Source organism: Mus caroli, chromosome 5 (genome assembly GCF_900094665.2).
Source record: "Mus caroli chromosome 5, CAROLI_EIJ_v1.1, whole genome shotgun sequence".
Classification (NCBI taxonomy): domain Eukaryota; kingdom Metazoa; phylum Chordata; class Mammalia; order Rodentia; family Muridae; genus Mus; species Mus caroli.
This window is the reverse complement of record NC_034574.1, coordinates 106,226,263-106,240,247: the sequence shown is the minus strand read 5'-3', so window position 1 is coordinate 106,240,247 and position 13,985 is coordinate 106,226,263. Positions and strand designations below refer to the sequence as shown.

The window sequence follows — 13,985 nt, the reverse complement described above, 5'->3', positions numbered from 1 at the left end:
TTCTCAATGCTGACAGTGATATTTCTTTCTTTCAATAGTTGGGAAACTTGAAGAATGGACTCTGGTTCCTTCTTCACAGAGACAGACTGTGCGCAGAGGCAGGTGGATGACCTCTTGTGAGTTCCGTGCCGGTAATAAGGTACATCGTGAGATCCAGGACAGTCAGAGCTGTGTAGAGATTCCATCTCAAAAAACACAACAGCAAAACAAAAAATACCAAGAAACCACGTGGGGAGCCAGGCAAGGTCGTGTGCCTGAGATCCCAGCACTAGGGAGGTGGAGGCAGGAGAATCAGGAGTTCAAAGACAGCTGCATAGTGAGTTCGAGGCCAGCTTGGACTACATGATTTGTCCTGAATAAATGAATAAATTCAGATCCCTGGTAATTTAGAGACCTGGTGATACTCAGGCACTGAACGCATTCCTTCCTGGTTATTCTTGTTTAAATAATAATAATAATTTCAGATCCCTGGTAATTTAGACCTGATGATATTCAGGCATTGAATGCATTCCCTTCTGGTTATTCTTGTTTAGTAAATTATGCTTAATTAGTAAAACTGTAACAACCTCCATTTACTGAGCACGGATGCTAAGTGCTTTTCCGTTTCTCATTTAAGAACAACGCAGTCCTCCCGTGGACCAGGCAGCTGGTCCCCTCCCGACAGGGAGACTGAAGGCTAAAGAGGTTAATAAACACAGAGAAGCTCACACAGCCAAAAACGCAGCAGAACAAGATCTGTCTTCTGTCCATTTCAGCTTCAGTCAGCCCTACTAAAAGTAGCTAGAAAAATAAATTTCAAAGTGAAGGGGTTAATGGCGGATTTCTCAGTTCAAGTGTTTGGGAAGTTTGGGGTGAGCAGGTTTAGGTACAGCTGCATCCCGGGGTTCCGGGGATGTCCTCAGACTCCCCCGCCGCTGTGGGTTGCCTTTGGCGGTGTTCATTGGCTTTGCGAGGAGGTAGTCTGTTGCCCAGCGTCCTCGGGCGCCCAATCTGCCCACGACATTGATATCACAGGATAGAAAATTTCCTTGGCTTTGGATCTGGTCCAGCCTGGGTCACCCGATCCTTTTGTGCCCACCACAGCGGGGACAGGTTGCTGTGATTGGTCAAACCTGGAAGGGCAGAGCAGAGGAGCATGGGTAGGAGATGGCAGCCAGAGAGCAGGACACTGAGCTGGAACCACAGCTGCCCACAGCCAGAAGGGAGCTTGGCCTCCTGCCTGCGTCTCCTTCATCCGGAAAGCAGGCGGCTGGAGGTCAGGGCTGCCCAGCTCTAGGGAGGCGGACAGACTATCACTGTGCTCTGCGGCTTCTTCCCAGGACGCAAACCCACCTCGAGGCCACGCCCTTGACCTCATCACTTCCCAGAAGCCCCGCCTCCAGCGCCATCACTTGCAGCCTAAAGTTTTCAACAAAGAGATTCTGAGGGGCTGTCCCTCACTCCGGTGGCACAGCATGACACAAACTCGAACACCGCGTGCTCTCCAGTTCTATAAGGGCCCTTGAAGAGCCTAATTCCAATCTGTGCCAGTGCGCATGCGTGACTTAGCCACAAGCCCCTACTTACTGGTCCACTGTTAAGAAACGTAAGGGGCTGCATTGCTCCCTAGCTCACCTGCAGGAGGTGAGAGGCGGAGCCAGGAAGATCAGGAACTCGCAGCACAGTTGACCTGGCATGAGAAACAAAAAAACAAAGGGTGGAGTCGAGGGCTGGCACCTGAGGGTGCGCACCTGTGAAAATTAGACCCCAATTGTTCAGTAATCCCAGTTCTTTTGCAAGTGCTCGGTAGATTCACAGAGCTATTGCTACCGAATGGGGCAAAGGGTCTATAGGGCATTTCTAGAAAGTTCTATCACATTCTAGCTATTCTGCCAAGTGATTGATATACATTCACACGTGCAATACAAACATATTGCAGCCATCTGAGGAGCAGGCCTCTGTGTTACCTCATTTTAGAGCCGTTTAAAGGAAGGACACACAGCAGGTAGCAGGTGGTGTCAGGATCTGAAACCATCCCTTACAAACAACATTCATACTGCTTTTCCTTCAGCCAATTTCTCTGTGTGGCCCTGGCTGTCCTAGAACTTGCTCTGTAGACCAGACTAGCGGCGAACTCACAGAGATCCGCCTGCCTGTACCCCACCCCACTCCCTACGTGCCCAGTGCTGAGATTAAAGGTGCGCGCCATCATGCTCCGCGCTTATAAGTGTTTGTTGTTGTTGGTGGTGGTTTTTTGTTTGTTTGTTTGTTTTGGTTTTTCGAGACAGGGTTTCTCTGTGTAGCCCTGGCGGTCCTGGAACTCACTTTAGACCAGGCCGGCCTCGAACTCAGAAATCCGCCTGCCTCTGCCTCCCAAGTGCTAGGATTAAAGGCGTGCGACACCACCGCCCGGCACGTATAAGTGTTTTAAGCAGCCCCCTAAGGCTTTTTTTTTCACACCTTCCCAAGTTAGAGGTTCTTTGGGGGGGGGGCATCTGCGTATGTTGCTCATCTACAGGCCTGTGCGTCTGGAGACCCGGGCGTTGCCAGGGAGCTCAGCCGCGAGCGGTGGGCAGCGCACCAGGGAGGAGGCTGGCGGCTCTAGGCTGTGGGTGGGATGTGAAGCACGTTTTTTTCTCTTTCTTTCTTTCTTTCTTTCTTTCTTTCTTTCTTTCTTTCTTTCTTTCTTTCTTTCTTTCTTTCTTTCTTTCTTTTTCTGGGTGTGGAGGAGGCTGAGGCTCCTCTTCTCAACTCCCTCATCCCAGAAGAAGTGCAGGGTTCCTGGGGGCCTGAGGCCTTGGTACAGGAGATAAAGGGAGGGGGGTTGGTAGAAACCTCACCCGCTGTTGAAAACACCTTTCTCTGTGGTTGTGGGGGTTTGGGCAGTCCTCGGGGCCTCAGATGGTCAGGGAACCCCGCCCAGTACCTATTTATATCCATCAGGTAAACCATTAACTGTCGCCCAGTCGCCTGAGCCACAGACCTCCATCCGCCAGTCCCAACACCTATTTAGAGCAGGTGGGTTGGGAGAGGGTGGGGGAGATTTCCCAAGAGCGTCACAGCTCTCTAGCCTGCCCTTCAGCTCACACACACACACACACACACACACACACACACACACGGCCCATGCTGTGGGTCATCTTCCCAGTCCTGGCTTCTCCTATCAGTGCCACATAAGAGGAGTAGGAATGAGAAAGAGAGAGTGACAGGTCTGACCTGGAGCTGTCTGTGAACAAGGAAGCTGGGAGACATCTGTGAGCTAGGTGAACCCTCTCCTCAGGAGCTCACAGAGCGGGAGAGACTAGCAAACAGAAAGGAGTGAGGAACTTGCAAGGGAGAGAGCCTGGGGCTGGGGGAAGGGGGCGAAAGGAGTGGCAGTCGGGGTGGGCATCCTGGAGAAGGTGCTATCAAGCAGATAGTTTCATGGGTGCAAAGGACCTGTGCAGAATGGGGAAAGGCGGGGCCAAGGCACTGAGGCAGGAAGTGCCTAGAGGAGAGTGGCCTGGATGTGGCCGGCAGGGCTGGACATCAAGAGCCACACTCCTGGGACGCTGAGCGGTCTCCTGCTCACTCTCCTGCACTAGAGGAAGGCAGTGAGGGCTTTTCATGCTGTCACTGCCAGAAGCATCTCTGTGCAGACTCTGAGGACCACTGTGGGTCAAGCTGCGGGGAGTCAGGCAGGAGGAGGGGTTTGCGAAGGAGGCAGCTTGGCCTGTTGGCTGGAGGGCCAGGCTCCCTCCCTGCCTGCCGCATCTTCCAAGGACACAGAGTGAAGCATGTTTCTTCCTTTCTAATAAATGTTTCCTTTTATAAAGTTGTAGGGACCCAGATAAATTGAGCAGACATGGCCCATCCCCAAATACCCTCATCTTGCCGCATACAGGCCTTCCCCAGAATCTGCTTCCTGGAGGCAGAGGGCTGCACCATGATGGTAAGGAGTCTTCAAGGACCCATCATGTAACCTGGACAAGTATGCACAAGAGAATCCCATCACTGCCCTTCACATCCTTTGAGTCCCCCTCCCCGTTTAGCCCTGGTGACCTGCAGTCTCTAGTCTCTTCACCCCTCCCCCCACCCTCCTGTGTGCACCTGTTCCAGAATGCCATAAATGGCATCGCCTTTGAGCACTGCCTTCTTTGTCCTGGTAACTGGCATATGAGGATGCATGTTCCTTTGCCAGCACGGTTCTCTCCAGGGAGCTGGTGTGTGTCAGGTGGGCTGGGAGAGGTGACCCGTGGTAGCTGAATCAAGGCTGGAGAACCAGGAATGGTACGTGACCCTGATCCTAGCGTTCAGTTTCACAGGCCAAGGGAGCAGCAGGCAGCTGCCTGGGCCCTGCTGCTGGGGTCTCCACCTGATCTCTGATCTCTGTCACAGGCTTCAGTCTGGCTGGGAACACAGAAGGAACACCGATAAGGCGAGGTTACCATGGATCTTTGGGCTCACACGCATAACACCTACTTGTAGCAAGTGCCTGCAGGCAGCTGTTGTATGAATGAATGAATGAATGAATGAATGAGGAAGGGAAGGAAGGAATGAGACAGTTTACTAGGTGCCTGGCCCAGTATGGATAGATAATTCAGGCTTTGGATCTCTGTCACTGCCAAGCTGAGTGCCTCCACAGGTGGCCATTGCGGGTTGTTACTTACAACACCCTGAAGTCAGCCTGGGAAAGGCTTTCAGCACAGTGATTTTGGGATTTCAGAGAGTTGGGAGTCCCTACGCCCTCGAGATACTCAAACGCATTTATTTGCATATCATTTGCATAGAACCTGAGCACACCCTCCTGTGGACCTCAAATCGCGGTCACTAGCTGATTTTTAACGGGGATTTGCCCTGTGGGTGGGGAGGAGGGGGACGGGGACGGGGATCCCTTCCTTCCTGGAGCTGGGGACCGAGATAGGAACAGAAAGTGACTGGCACTGAGAGGGATGCATAAGCAGAGGTCAGGCGGTGGGAGTCCCATGTCCTCTGGCTCCTGCAGGAGAGCGTGACACCTGTGAAGGGACGGGGTGTGGGGAGGCGGAGGAAGCTGGAGCCAACGTGGAAACAGCAGCTTGGAACAAGCCTCCTCCTTCTTCCTCCAGGTCTGCTTGTGACTGTGGGCGGAGCCTCTCAAAATACTCCCTTGTTCCCCCCCCCCCCCCCCCCCCCCCCCCCCCCCCCCCCCCCCCCCCCCGCCCGCTCCGGAACTCTCCTTTTCTACGTGTCTCACCCATAGCAAAGTAGAAACAGTAGAAACTGGCAGCTTTTCCTGCCACGGGGTCTCCGCGCCTGCCCCTCCCTTCCTGGAGCTCTGTAGAGGCAGATATAGGCGGGTTCTTTTCTCTGCTTTACAGCTGGGGAAATTGAGGCCTACAATAGTAGTTTTGTCTTGTCTTTCAGATTGTGGGGCGTCACCACCTCCAGGGAGCCCCCTCTGATCTCCCTCTCGGGTCCCTTAGAGCCAAGTTCTTGTGCTTTGGAGAACGGTTCTCATGCTGTCATTGGGTTCTTGGGATCCGAACTCAGACCCTCAAGCTGGCTCAGCAAACATTTTACCTGCCCAGCCATCTCTTCAACCCTGGGAGGTGCCTTTGAGTCAAGCAGAACTATAGTGCCTCCGGTCTATCACCCTGATAGTCCAGTGAATGCTAAGTAGCCTTTGGGTCACCCCTCCTTCCTCATACTCCTCTGACAAGGGTTATTTTTTAAGCTACCCTATAAAGCCCTCAGGCGTTCATCATAACATCTTCCTCTGGAAGGTAACAGGCATGGTGCCCAGAGACTCCATCCCAGATACAGCCTCCTGGCTCCATCACACACCTACCTAGGCTTTGGCTACCCTCCGCGGGTGCCAGCTGGGACAGGAGGGGGCTTAGCTGTGCCCAGGGGAGTTTGCAGACCTTAGATGAGCCACGCCTCCGGGGACTTCTATGCAAGCCTGTGTAGTGCATGCCTCCAACAGGGCGTGGGGGGCGCCTATGGGCCAAGTCCAGTGTGTGTGTCCACTGTTAAGGCAAGCCGTTTGTTTTAACACTTTTAAAGGTAAAAATGAAAGAGCTCATGTGACCTAGACTGTGGTCCTTAAGTCCGGCCCTCAGGTTTCCCAAATAAAAACTCAGAATGCCCTGTTGAATTTCCGAGAAGACTCCACACAATGCTCTGTACAATATCTGATACGTGTTTTTACTAACACGATCCCCCCCAACCCCCCGTCTCTGAAATCTGGGTGGGTCGGGCTATTCTGTGCTAAGTCTGGCCATTCTCCCCACACCCAGAAAGTTTTTGTTCTGGCCCTTTATGGGAAACCTCTGCTGACTTTGGTCTTTGACGTCCACGCCCTATCGGGAAGCACAGGTGACTGGCATTAGTGGTGGTGACAGCCTCAGAGTGGTCACCATCACACATGAATGCCTGCTGTGATTGCAGGGGCTCAGGATCCCCAAAAGTTATTCAGCAAACTGTGAAGAGCCAGAGCGAGATGCTGTGTGAGGATGGAGCATTCTGGAAGGGATGTGACATTGCTCTAGAATGGCGATTCTCAACCTTCCTAACGCTGTGACCCTTTAACACAGTTCCTCATGTTGTGATGTCTCCCCAACCATGAAATTATTTTTGTTGCTTCTGCATAACTGTAATCTTGCTACTGTTATGAATCATAATGTAAATATCTGATAGGTGACCTCCGAGAGGGTCACAGCCTACAGGTTAAATACAGCTATTCTAGATGGTTTTAGAAAGAGGGCTGGAGAATCCTTTCAAGGAACCACTTACAACTGGGCAGAGTGGCCCAGGGCCCACCTTCTCCATGGGAGCTCACCTTGTGAATTACAGGAGATGATCTGGGTCTAGAGGCTCCGAAGGGACCCTTCCTGCTCTATCTCTGTGCCTAGAAGGCCCTGTTGATTTGGAGCAGTTTTATGCAGCCTTGTTGGGGAGGCATTCTGCCTGCAGATTCTGGAATTCTTAACCCGGCTCTGTGGACTGGGGCAAGGGGTCCGATCCAAATCAAAGATTTCAACATAACCTGGGCATCCACTTGGAACCTGGCAGAGCTCCAGGTGGGTTGTGGGAGGGTGTGGATACGTGGTGGTCATCAAGCGGGGTGGCAGGAGGCCCAGGAACAGCTCTCTGGCTTGGGGAAGACCTGCTTGACTTCCCAGCCTGCCCTGGCTCTCTCTGGAAATCCAGTTCTACTGTGCTGTTTAAATATTTACAGGTGAGGGGGCAGGGGGAAGGGCCGAGCTGGTGTCTGAATGGAGGCAGGTGTGGCAGCCTACGTGGAGGGGCAGGGCTGCCAGCTGTGTCCCTGAGCAGTCTTGAGTGGAGACTCACAGGCCATTCACACAAGGCCTGTGAGTGCCCCCTGTGGGTGGAGAGTCAGTACCATCTCACCTTCACATTCCCTTGTAGATCTCTGTGTGCCAGCTCTCCCAGAGAGTGAGACCCAGCTGGGCAGCTCTACTTTGTTTTTTGTTTTGTTTTGTTTTGTTTGTTCGTTTGCTGTTTTTTTTTTTTCCTCCTGGTTTTAGAAAAGGTCTCCAGAGCCGGGTGTGGTGGCGCATGCCTTTAATCCCAGCACTTGGGAGGCAGAGGCAGGTGGATTTCTGAGTTCCAGGCCAGCCTGGTCTACAAAGTGAGCTCCAGGACAGCCAGGGCTATACAGAGAAACCCTGTCTTGAACACCCCCCCCCAAAAAAAAAGGTCTCCGGGATGGAGAGATGACTCAGGGGTTAAGAGTGCTGGCTGCTCTTCCAGAGGTCCTGAGTTTAATTCCCAACAACCACATGGGGGCTCACAACCATCTGTAATGGGATCCGATGCCCTCTTCTGGGTGTGTGTGAAGACAGATCACTCATAAACAAACAAATAAATATTAAAAAAAAAATAAAAAAGAAAAGGTCTCTGCTTTTCAGGCCAGGCTTTTCTAGACAGCCTGGTCTTCCTTGCCCTTTTTGGATGCCTGAATTTCAGGACTGAATCACTATGCCCAGCTTAGGATGGGCTCTTAGACTCTGCTTTTCTTGTTTGAGACAGGGTCTCTCTATAGCCCTGGCTATCTTGGAACTCACCTGTAGACCAGGCTGGCCTTGAAATCATTGACCTGCCTTCCTCTACCTCCTGAGTGCTGGGATTAAAGGTGTGTGCCACTATGCCAGGATATATATATATATATATATATATATATATATATATATTAACTTCTACTTATTTACTGTGTGTGGAAGTTGGTCAGCATTTATGTATGTGCACCATGTAAACGCCAACAGAGGCCAGAGGATCCTCTAGAACTGTATGTAATTATAGACAATTGTGAGTGACTGTTGGGTTCTGGGAGGTGAAGCTGGGTCCTTTAGGAGGTCAGTAGCCTTAACCACTGAGCCATCTCTCCAGCCCCTCCACCTCCCACCAGTTCTTAGGGGTTTCCAAAAGAACAAGCTCTGTTGTGGGGGAACGAGGCCAGATACCAGACACACAGTGGTCGCTGGAGAATAAAAGTTGACCAGTTGCCTTGAACCCCTGTGGCCTCCCAAAAGGTCCCTGCAGGGCATCTCTGACAGCATCCTCTCTGCACACCTCACCCTCCTGACTCCCAGCCTTGGCCTGTGGTCCCAGATCCATCCCTTTCCCTGCCACAGATCTATATCCAGATGAGAATCCCTTTCCATAGAGTTCCCAGCTCCTTAGGTGTTCAGAGCTGGAAGCAGAGTGCCGGGTCGTCAGAGAGAACTGAGTTCGAATCCTGACCTTGATCTTTTCTGGCTGTATGACCATTGGGGAAGAGCCTTAGCTCTTGGAGGCTTGCGTACACAGTTCTCTTATGGTGCTGTTACGGGGAGCACACCAGAGATGGCCAATCAGTCGTTTTATAGTCATTAAAAAGTCTTTATTCCAGTCGGCTGAGACTACACTCTGGTATTCCGGACCCAAGTGTAGTTAGTATTTGGTGTTTAAACTAAGGTGGGTTTTTTTGTGTTTTGTTTTGGGGGATTTATTTATTTATTTAGTGGAAACCATATCCTGGTGTTTTTCTCAGCAGCTGCACTGAGGCTGCGCATGCAGGCAGTATAACAGAAATATAAGTTAGCTGGGGCCTTGGAAAGAATACAAGATAGGGGGCCCTCTGCACTGTCTTGCCCAGTCACCAGGAGTGGTGATTCAGGCCTGTAATTCTACAACTTGCAGGGTTGCGGGGTATGGAGGCTAGGAGGACCATGAGTTCAAGGGCACTCTCAGCTGCATAGAAAGTTTGAGGTCAGCCTGGGCTACATGAGACCCTTCCTCAAAAATAAAGCACCTATTGTGTGCTGTGGGTGGCCTGTCAGCCTTTCATCCATGCCCTCGTGGCAGCAGTGAGGAGGAGTAGGTCCCACTTCGCAGCAGGCCACCCCAAGGTGCCAGCAGAACGGAACTAGCAAGGTCCATGTGACTCTGGGGGTGGCATCTCCATCACCCCGTGTGCGCTAGACTGAAGCGTGGAAAATTTTGCAGGCCCCAAGGATCAGGATGTCAGCCTATGCCCCACCACGACCCTAACTTAAATTTGCTGAGCTGACAGAATCTGAGGCCACACCTGGAAATGTGCCAGGGTAAGAGGGCTTGGCTGGCCTCCATCCCTCCTCCCAGAATGCTCTGCTCCTGGTCTGTCCAGAGAGCTCCTCTTCTTTACATTGGCAAAGCCTTATGCCTCCTGCTGAAGATGGTGCCCTCCTCCACAGGCTTTGGTGGCCTTCTGTGGGAGGGAACCTTCCACCCTGGTGTGGTTCACCAGCCTTTTAAATTTCCTTTTCGCCGGGCATGGTGGCACACGCCTTTCATCCCAGCACTTGGGAGGCAGAGAGAGGCGAATTTCTGAATTCAAGGCCAGCCTGGTCTACGGAGTGAGTTCCAGGACAGTAAGGACTACACAGAGAAACCATGTCTTGAAACCAATTTTAAAAATAAAAAATAAATACATAAATTTCCTTTTCTAGCCTCGGGCTGAGCCAGTCATGAACTCCTGCGAAATCATCCAGCTAGACCTGGGGCCAGCAAAGGTGGGAGGGTCTTGGCTGTACCCACCCCTCACCCACCCATGTGACAGCCCCAGGCTCCATACTGTGTAACCTCAGGAAAGGGGCTCAACTTCCCTGAGTTTCCGTCAACAGACAGCATGTGCGCTTAGTCAGGTCAGCGTGCCAGTAGGAAACAGATGGTTTCCTCTGCCAAACTGCTTGCAGGAAGACAAGGTTAAAAAGAGGTTGTTGACTAGAGAGGAAAGGAGACCAGGGTACATCAGGCAGGTGTGGGAAGAGAAGGTACCAGGAATCCGCTCCGTCCTTTATGATGGTGTGTGGGGAGGAGGGAGAAGAGGGCAGAAGGGGGCACCTGTGTGGGTACAACCCTCAGACAAGGGTTCTTTCTTCCCGAGGGAGCTTGGACAATGCCCTCTCTCATAGCCCCTGACCCTCTTCCCCCTGAAAAAAAGTGGACCCCCTCCCCCCACTTTCTTGTCTTCCTTTCTAATATGCAGTTCGGGCATAGATGAGAACTGCCCAAATTGGTAAACACTCCTAACCTAGGTCATGGAAAGAGAGTGCTAAGGGAAGGGGCAGGAGTTGAGCTGAGCCTCTGCGCTTTCCCGGGCCTCTCCTCTGGCCCAGATCTTTGGACCCGAAGCCCTCCAGGATGACCTGTCTGTCCCCATCCCCACACTTCACTCTCCATGTGTCCATGCAGGAGCCGACTGAGAGACAGAGGCTCCTCTTCACGCCCCGCTGTGATTTCAGGGTCTTCTGGTCCCCGTTGCTTCCTGTGACTCTTGCCTGTGGTTGCCACACTAGCTGCGCAGCTCAGCTGGTCCGGTGGGGGTTGGTTCAGCACCAAGGACAGGGACGCGAGCAGAGTTGGTCAGGGGGAAGAGGTCCCTCTGTGAATGCTTCAGGGGAGTTGGGAAGGCCCTTCAAAGATGCCCAAGGGAGATAAAGGTGACAAATCTTACACCCCACAGATGTCAGAGGTGGGCCACCTGGGAAGGACTAGGGCCTGGAAGAGGAGGCCACTGGGTAGCTGAGTGGCTCTTTGGTTCAGTCAAAGATACAGAGAGCAACGCTGTTGCTGATAGCAGATGCTTTCATTTGCTTGGACTTCTGTAATGGAATACCATCAGCAGATTGCCATGCAAGGCAGGCAAGCACTGTCTTGCAGTTCTGGAGGGATAAAGTCTAGGCCTTTCCTCTTGGCGTCTAGATGCAATTTTCTCTCTTGTATCTACTCTCTGGACCGTCCTGGGTCCCTGTTTCCCTCCTCCTATGGAGACACTGCTCATACTAGATCAGGGACCACTTCATAACCTACTTTTAAAGGTTCTCTTTTCAAATATGATCATATTCTCAGTCAGTAGGAGGCAGTGTTTTACAATACCCACTCTGGGGGGGTGGAAAGAGACACAACCCAGCCCCCAGCCAGGGGAAGTGACTTGTCACAGCCAGAGGCTTTGAGGTGCAAGAGAAATATCAGGGGGGTAGAGAGATGGCTCAGCGGTTAAGAGCACTGGCTGCTCTTCCAGAGGTCCTGAGTTCAATTGCCAGCAACCACATGGGACTCACAACCATCTGTAATGGGACGCAAATATATATGCAGTTAAAGTACCCATATACGTAAAATAAATAAATCTTTTTAAAAAATAAAAATATTCAGGAGAGAGAATGGACGTAGATAAGATATTCTAGAAATTAGGGTCGGGCATGGCTGAGGGCACCCAGTGTTTGGCAACAAAACTCACCAGGGTTGGTCTTTGCTCCATCCAAGCCCTGAGCCCTGAGAGAAAGCTGGGGGCCTGCCACATGGCCTGAGGAGGCTCATGGCTTCCTTCAATGACACAGAGCAGATGGGACCTGGTGTCTCCACACAGAACAGCCCTGGCGGGGACAGGCAGATGGCCACCTCCAAAGATCAGGAACATTGGCAGCAGAGCCTTACCTGCTTAAGACAGAGTAGACACGGCAGGAGCCTGGAGCACTGCACTGTGGGGGGAAGGGGGCTCATCCAGTTAGCAGAGCCCCTCAGCTATCCCAGGCTAGGCCACCTGGGCAGGAAGGCTGGGCCAGGACTCAGAGGATTATTAGCCTTCTAGAGCTTCACTCACACAGAGTCAGCAAGCTACTCTGCAGCCACCAAATCTAGCTCCGCTTGCTTTAACTTCTGACTTATGTGCTTTTTAAAACACATTACTTATCGTGTGCAGGTGTGCATGCAGCAGTCAAAGGGCAACTCGCGGGTCCCAGGGATCAAACTCAGATGGCCACACTTGACAGCAAGCACCTCTACCCACTCAAGCCATCTCGCTGGCCCAATTACTTCATTGTATCTCTGCAGATAAATATCCTTAGTATTTTCTTCCTTCCTGGGCTTATTTCTTCCTATTCACTAATTCCCAGGGTGTAAAGGTAAACTGTTGTGTGAGGGTCTTCCTTCTTCTGACACCATGCTTTTCCACTATAATCTCCACTCAGCTCTATCCTCCCACATGTAGTAGGTCTCAGCATATTGAGTTTGGTCACACCTCAAGATGCTTTCTGTCGTCTCCTGTAGCTCCTTTGACCGATGAACTGCTTCATTTCTGCACATTTGTGGGTCCCCCCCCGACCCCGCTCCTGACATCCTGTTTCATTCCACTGTGCTGCTCATAAAAGATCTGGCTGAAGGTGTGGCTCTGAGGAGTGCTTGCCTAGCATGTGTGAGGCCCTGGGTTCAAATCACAGTCGCACCTGTAAAACAGGGTGATCTCATGGGCCTTGTGGCAGGGTGCCTGTTGAGAGAGCACTTCTGGTGAAAATGGGCTGCAGAAGCGGGGCGGCAGAGCCGGGAGCTGTTCAGAGGGCTGGTGCTGACTTGTTACCTTGGAGCACTTAGTGCTGAGTGACTGAGCGCAGGTGCTCTGTCCTGTCTGCGCCTCCTGGGAGCAAGTTGCAGGAAGAAGCAGAGCAGCAGGGTTCGGGGGCACCCCTGTCAGGCAGCTGTGCGGTGTGCCACAAGAACGCAGAATGGCGACCCTCTGCATGGGGGTCCAGGATGTGGCTACTCTGGCCCCATGTTAGAGGTCCTGGGATGGATTTCTGGGAGAGGCCTTTGGATCACCTTTTGTGACCTCAGTCTCAAGGTGGGGAAACTGAGGCCCAGAGAGACAGGCTTTGTTGGAATCCCACAATGCCTCTGGGCAGAATAGGATGCAAGCCCAGGGAAGTCAGAGAGCATTCCAGCCCCCAAGGTAAGTACTGTTCCCAAGGCCAGCTGTCCTTTCCCTGAGAGACCTTGCCTGCCTCCCTGGAGTTATTCAGCATGGTGCACCCCAAGCCGGGATTTCATCTCTGTCTGTTCCATCCCTCCCTCCCTGGCAGGTGAACTCTCCTGAGCCTCTGTTTCCCAAAGCTCACCCATAAACCTGCTGGATCCCACATGGGGACTTGAACCCGGGGCTTCCTGGACCTCATCATTGACTGTCCCCATGCCACCCACTGAATTCCTGTATCTTCAGACTCACACAGTGTCTTAGTCAGGGTTTCTATTCCTGCACAAGCATCATGACCAAGAAGCAAGTTGGGGAGGAAAGGGTTTATTCAGCTTACATTTTCATCACTAAAGGAAGGTCAGAAAGCAGGAGCTGATGCAGAGGCCATGGAGGGATGTTCTTTACTGGCTTGCTTGCTCAGCCTGCTCTCTTATAGAACCCAAGACTACCACCCCAGAGATGGTCCCACCCACAAGGGGCCTTTCCCCCTTGATCACTAATTGAGAAAATGCCTTACAGTTGTATCTCATGGAGGCATTTCCTCAACTGAAGCTCCTTTCTCTGTGATAACTTCATCTGTGTCAAGTTGACACAAAACTAGCCAGTACACACAGCTACTATGTGCCCACAGGACCTTTACCAAGAACACAGTAAGGCATGGACCATCTAGAGACTGCCATATCCAGGGATCCATCCCATAATCAGCTTCTAAACGCTGACACCATTGCATACACTAGCAAGATTTTGCTGAAAG

The 13,985-nt window shown here is 52.0% G+C and overlaps 1 protein-coding gene across 2 annotated transcripts in view; it reads left to right on the top strand.

The window, feature by feature from the left end:
- Positions 1-13,985, top strand: part of Sgsm1 (small G protein signaling modulator 1) — a 68,238-nt gene that overhangs the window by 7,512 nt on the left and 46,741 nt on the right. The gene's annotated exons all lie outside the window — the stretch shown is intronic.